The sequence below is a fragment of the Phoenix dactylifera genome, chromosome 12 (assembly GCF_009389715.1).
Source record: "Phoenix dactylifera cultivar Barhee BC4 chromosome 12, palm_55x_up_171113_PBpolish2nd_filt_p, whole genome shotgun sequence".
Classification (NCBI taxonomy): Eukaryota; Viridiplantae; Streptophyta; class Magnoliopsida; order Arecales; family Arecaceae; genus Phoenix; species Phoenix dactylifera.
This window is the reverse complement of record NC_052403.1, coordinates 810,563-817,777: the sequence shown is the minus strand read 5'-3', so window position 1 is coordinate 817,777 and position 7,215 is coordinate 810,563.

Genomic DNA, 7,215 nt, shown 5'->3' with positions numbered 1-7,215 from the left:
TTTGAGGTATTTGGGAGTGCCAATCTCCGGTCAGCGTCTACGTAGCAGCGATTGCTCCTCTCTCGAGATCAGTATCAGGCATAGGCTGGAGGGTGGCAGTTACACTCTCTCTCCATGATGGATAGGATTACCCTGGTACGGTCAGTTCTTTTTTCGATCCCGATTTACCTATTATCTAACTCCCTTATACCAGTAGCGACAGTGAGGAATATTGAGCAGATCTTCAGGAACTTTATCTGAGGGAGGAACGGAGGCAGAGGGGGCGTCCATCTTATGGCATGGGAGGTTGTATGTCAGCCTACGAGATATGGTGATTTGGGGGTGCAGTCCTTGGTGGCGAGGCGGGAGGTTCTAGCGGCACGGCATGCTGCTAGAGTTGTGTTGGAGCCTGATGGTATGTGGTCCTTGCTGATGAGGGCCAAGTATGGCGCTCTAGAGCCTGGGGCCCATGCTGGGCGCCGCCATTCACCAGTTTGGAGGGAGATTTGTGCTAGAGCAGGTTGGCGCTTCCTGCGATTAGATGGGCTATTGGTGATGGTCGGTCCATTGATGTGTTGGAGGATCGCTGGGTGACAAAGCAGCCTATTAGTAGACTTCCGGTTATGGTGGATACATCGAGGTTAGCCGGTCTCAGGGTCAGAGATTTGATGGAGCCCGAGGGGGACCGTTGGAGGGTGGAGTTGATTAGGGAGGCTTTTGGGGAGCAGCTGGTAGAGATGATCCTGGCCCTACTTGTCCTTGCCCGGAAGGGGTCGGATAGACTAGTCTGGATGCCGACAGGGTGATCGCAGGTGCGAGATAGGGATATCTATATGTTGTTGCACCGAGAGTCAGCCCGGCAAATAGAGGGAGGATGGATTTGGAGGATGCGGATTCACCGGCGTGTGGCGCTCTTCATCTGGAAGGTGGCATGGGGCTGCCTACCGACCAGGAGTTTGCTAGCACGGCGAGGGGTGAGGATCACTCAGTGTTGTGAGGAGTGTATGGAGACTGAGGAGACGATTGATCATGTTCTCCTGCAGTGTCCTAGAGTTAGGGGGATTTGGGGCCGATCACCCTCTTTGTTGCCCCATTCAGTCGAGTCGACACAGGATTTGATTCATTGGCTGAGAGTTTCCATGCGGAGGCCTAGCACTATTGAGGCCTGGATTCGGTGGTCATATTTGGCTCATTCTATTTGGTTGGACAGAAATGCTGACATCTTTGAGGGCAGGCGGTTACCCCCATAGATGGTGGTGGACAGAGTTATGCGTCTTGCTAGGGAGGTTACTACTACTACCATCAGGTTCTCTTTTAAGATGGCCAGGGACGTCTGGGGTACTCTTTCCGCTATCACAGCACCCAGGTTCGCCCTAGTTTCTTGGGTACCCCCACCCCTTGGTCATCTCAAAGTGAACTTTGATGGTAGTATGTCGGTGGACGGGGTGTCAGGAGGAGTTGGCTTTGTCATCAGAGACCATCTGGGTAGTTTGATAGCAGCTGGTGGCCGCCGCACGCCGAGACTTACTGCAGTCAGTGCGAAGCTGCGGACAGCCTGGAAGGGGATATCCTATGCGAGGCGGATACTCCATGCTGAGCATATATGCCTTGAGGGAGACTGCTCTGTAGTGATTGAGTGGATTCGGGGAGTGGACAGATATGGTGATGGTCATCCTTTCATCCGTGAGATCCGGAGACTGGCTCAGGAGCCGAGCGATTTCCAGGCTTTACATATTTTTTGGGAGGCAAACGGTGCAGCAGACTGAGTTGCCTCATTTGTTGTCCGGCACTCCGGAGAGGTCACATGGACATCTGTAGGAGATATTCCTCCTACCTTGCACTCTTTACTTTCTTTTAATATGGCTGGATGTACTCAAGTTAGAACTATATGAAATGTCATTTTCACCCAAAAAAAAAAGAATATTTCCGATGTATCAGCGATTTTGCCTTATGTTTCTTTCTTTAACGCCTGGGCCCCGCCCTTTCTTTTGTATGTTTATTCATCTAATGTTCTAAGCGTCAGCAAAATGTCGCCTGCTACTCCAAGGACGCTTCGTATGGCCCAAAAAAAAAACTTAAATTTATTATTTTTTAATTTTATTGAATGTATCCACACTTATACTATATAAAATACTTATTTTAGTAAAAAATATCGATAAAATGCCTCCAACTCAGATTATTTGGTAAGAGAAAATCTTATTTTGATTTCTATTTCAGGAGAGGACTCCTACATTTCCATCTCTTGAAAAAAAAAACTCCAATCTTTTTCTCGCTATTCAAATCAAATGCATTAAAAAAAATATGACCATTTCGATTTTTATTACAATTTATTTTAATTTTGATTCCAATTTTGGCAACTTTAGATTGCCAAAATCAACTCCAGATTATTGATAAAAGCTTTTGGCAACCGGGCGAGCTTTGTATTTGCTGAAGAATCCATCTAGGCTATGTTTAATTCGAAACATCCACTTGCAACCAACAACGTTCATGTTGGGCTAAAAAGGAACAATAGTCTAAGTTTATTGATTCTGAAGAGATATAAATTCGATATCCATATCACGTCTCTACACCGTACTTTTTGAGGCTTATATGTAACATGTTGGTTCAATAGGATAGGACATAGTAAGAGTAGTTGGAAGAGGGTGGCGGGGATGGTATAGTATTTTATGCTTGGATATACCCGATTAAAATTGGGTTGTTATGAGTTGGGTGCGTTGTAGTAGGTTGAATGGTTGGTTGGTATGGCAAAAAAGTTTGATGATTGGGGGTGGCAGTAGTGGTGGAGGAGGAGATTTGGGGGAGGGAAGATGGGAGGCGATCTTATGTTGAGGTGCTGGAATGGGTTCAATTGGGATGCTTGTGTTGTCATGTGGTGTATTGATTGAATTGGATGTTGTTGCCATGAAAAAATTCTGAGATTGATATATTGTACCTGCAGAGTGATCTGAGAATGTATAGTTATTAGTAGTCCAAATAGTATCGGCAGGAGTAGGGAGCCGAGATAACCACATAGAAAGGGAGTCAAGAGCAGAAGTGGAATTATGAAAGGTTGATTGAGATGGTGATATAATTGAAAAAGGGAAGACATGCTCATCAAAGATGATATATATTATTTCTTTTACTAAATCAGGTATCTACACCCTTCGTGAATAGTGCTATGTCCTAAAAAACAACATTTAGTAGATTGATATTCTAGTTTATTGGACTTATATGGTCGAAGCCAAAGATAACAAAAACAACCGAAAGCTTGTAAATGGGAATAGTTTGAAGATTTCTGAAAAAGTTTCTCATATGGCGAAATTTTGCGATAAGAAACAATGGCATTCGATTTATTAAATATACTACAATAGAAAATGCTTCCAACCAGAATTTTGGAGAAATAGATACATAAGCAAGAAGTGTAAGTCCATTTTCAAAAATATGATGATATTTTCTTTCGACAACATTATTTTGTTCCTGAGTATGGGAACAAGAAAATTTGTGCATTATGCCATATAAAGACAAAAAATGTTTAAGAGTGTTACTTTTGAATTCACCAGCCCCATCAGAACGGAAAATTTTAATTTTAGTATTAAATAAGTTTTCAACTTGTGCTTTAAAAAAAAAAATCAAAAAAATCGGATTTGTAACACATGAAAAACAATCATGAATAGTGTGAAAATTCATCAACAAATAATACATAATAAGAAAAGTTTAAGCATGAAGAGTATGAGAAGGTCTCCAAACATCACAATATATTATTTCTAGAGGATACTAAGAAGCCAAAACAGATAATAAAAATGGCAATTTTCTGCTTTTTCTAATTGGCAAGATGAACATAAAGTTTGTCTTGGTTTATTTGAAATCGAAAGAGAGACAAAATAAAGGATTGGATATTATGAGATGGATGGCTGAGACGATGATGCCAGAGATAAGTGGAGATGTGATAGCTCACATGGGCTGCTGGTGAGTAATCATATGCATCTTTTGTTAAGAAATAAAAAGGATAAAGTTTATTCTCAGTCATCCTGCGGTACAATCTCGCTCTTGTATCCTTGTCTTTGACAACAAAGCCAAATTCATCGAACAAGAAATAGCAGTAATTATTATAAGAGAAACGGTTTACAGATGAGAGATTTGTCGAGGCTTTAGGACAATAAAGAACATTAGACAAGTGAAATTATTTTATGGCTAATTATAGAAAATGAACCAACGTGAGAGATAGACAAATCTTATCTGCTGCCAACTTGGACACTGCCAAAACCACTATATTTTGATGAGACAGATGACTTGTCGGCAAGAACTTTGAATTACTGGAGATAATCTTGCATAGAGGATGATCTCTTTTTAATATGATGAAGCTGACGTTTCATAGTCATGATATGAGAAGGAGCAAGGGAGTCAAAGCGACGAGAGAGAGCATTCCAAGCTTGCTTAGCTGAGGTAACGCCGACTATATAAGAAAGCATTGATTCGGATAATGTAGCATTGATCCAAGAAAGCAGAATATGATTACATTCATACTATGAAGCATAGGTTAGATGCCTTAGAGAAGATGGTGAAAATGAGTCATCAATGAAGGACATAAGCTTGTGTCCCCATAAAATTGGTTCAAAGAGAGACTTCTAAAGGAGATAGTTGCTGCCATCAAGCTTGATTAGGATTAGATATGAGATATTGGGCATTACAAAGGATGTAGCTAGAGAGGATTCAAGTTCGAGTGAAGAATGTGATGTTCCGGACATTGAAAGGATGGAAATTTCTAATATGAGAAGAAGGGCTGGGTTTGCAGTAGAAAGACAGTGATACCAAGATGGGCTCCGATATCAAGATAAAAAACAAAATTTGATGGTTAAAATCCAACTTAATTAGTTGGGTTTTTTTTGAGTTTGTATTGAATATATATGGAACATACAAGAGTGATTACTGGAGAAAACTTAGGAGAAAATTACAGCAGCAATTCAAATTTAATTAGAAAAAAATAATGAGAAGATTACAACAATAGTTTGAATTTAAAATTAAATTTGAATGGAGAGAATTCAAGATTTGTTATTAACCTTTCGCTAAATCAGCTGCATGGGCAGCTATCTTGTAATGATATGACACCCATCATAACGATTCGGCAACCCAAGGTGTTCCTTAGGTGTTACGGGGCAGAGAAGTGCATACCGAGGGCTCCGATGTTAGCAGCACCGATTGCTGAGGTGATGCGATCATATCCAGGAGCCATATCAGTTGTTAGAGGACCAAGCGTATACAAAGGCGCCTCGTGACACCATTCCAATTTGCTTCTCCATATTATCTGGAATTTTATGCATCGGAATATGTCCAGGCCCTTCATTCATTACCTGCATGGCCATAAATATACTACTAGTAATGTAACTTTTATAAGTTACCATGACTTTGTAAGTTGTTTGTTGCGACACCAAATAGTTATGCAAGAATTTATATCATGCGAAAGTCTAAATTTGTTGAGCTCAGGAGTCCTATTTTGGCTAGAGAGTAAAACTTATTTAAGAGAGCTGCAGTTCAGATAAGATTGTGCTTTGATATGTTTTGGCATGCAACTGGTGTGGCAAATTTGTTCTAATTTTACAATAAAAATCAAACATCTGCTCTCTTTTCTCCATTTTGTGACTCCAGATTTGTGGTTTGTTTTGGTATAGCAGCCTTTCCGAGCGAGCCTCTGCGATCTCCTGTAAACCCCCATGATGATGTGGTGGCTTTGGATTACGATCATCATATCTGCATTCAAGTTCCATCTCAAGAAGCTCCATTTTCGGCACAGTCAGGCAAGCTGAAAGCTTATTGGATTTCAGCTCTAGCCACCCTGCCCCACACTATTCTCAAACCTGAAACATACTCTCTGTTGAACCTGACTTTATTTTCTAGAAGCCTACAGGCAACCAGCAAACGAAACTTTATTCTCCTATCTACCTAAAGAAACTCAACATAAGGAAGGTGTCCCCCCCGCCCCCCGGTAAAAGCATGAGGAAAGTGCTATGCTGTATCAAAATAGAGAAAAAGGGAGGAGGAGATGGGAGACCATAAGAGTTGGAGAAACTTGGATCTTCCATGATAATTAAGAATTTTCTTGCACGAGAATGGATATAATTCTGATAAAAAACTAAAACATACGATGATGTCTCAAAGATAACTACTTGAAAGGGCCACTATTGTTAGAAAAGAAATAATTTAATATCCATAATGATAGACATAAGCATGTATAAAAAAATTATTATTATAGGTAACTCGAATTAGGGCCTGGGGCAACTGGCAAGGTTGCAAACGTACCCCTGACAACCAGACAAGCAATTGATGGAACAGGTAGGCAGATGAATTGTTTATATTCTAACAAAGCGACAATAGCAAGTGAGCATTTTACTGAACTTGATTCCTCACGTCACCAAATACGGACGAAATATGCTAGAGCAATATCTAATAAGGTGGCAAGGGGAAAAAAAAAAGATCTCTTCTTATTATAACATTTCTTCTGCTATTATTCCCTGTTTGGCATAGAACATCTGCGTGTATCTTGGTCCACCCAAATGCTCCCGCCTGTCAACCCAGTCTCTTCTTATCTTGGGAAGAGCTGCGACAACAACAAACAACATGAATCCGGTGACCAGTCCCAACAAACAAATGCATGAGGACATTCAACATCCTATCTCTATTAGGGGAAAAAAAAAATCCCAAAACCACGGATATGTGTCAACCAAGTTGTAATTCCGAAACAACCGTGTAAGAAAAGATTTCAGCAAGTTGCAGACACCGTTTTAACTGATTGGTTTGATTGTAAGAAAATGCTAAGCACCAAGGACGTTGTATGCCCCGGAGACATCTATGAGACTCAAAAGGGAAAAACAGAATATCATGAGTCTTTAGCACAACTCCCTCAAATGATAGAAATTCACAATAATTGGATAAAATAACCCAGAAGGATCATCGGACTCTCGATATAGGCCAGTTTGATTACTACAAGTATTTAGAAAAATCACTGAACTCGATATGGATCACTTTAGCCATTACGAGTATCCAAAGGGTTACCAAACTCGATGTGGATCATTTGGCTACTACGAGTATCGAAGAGGATCACCAAACTTAATGTGGAATATTTTGGCCACTAGAAATATTCAGGAGGATCACCAGACTTTATGTGATATACTTTGGCCACTACGAATATTTGAAAAGATCATCAGACTCGATGTGAATCACTTTGGCCACTACAGATATTCAGAAGAATCACTAGACTCCATG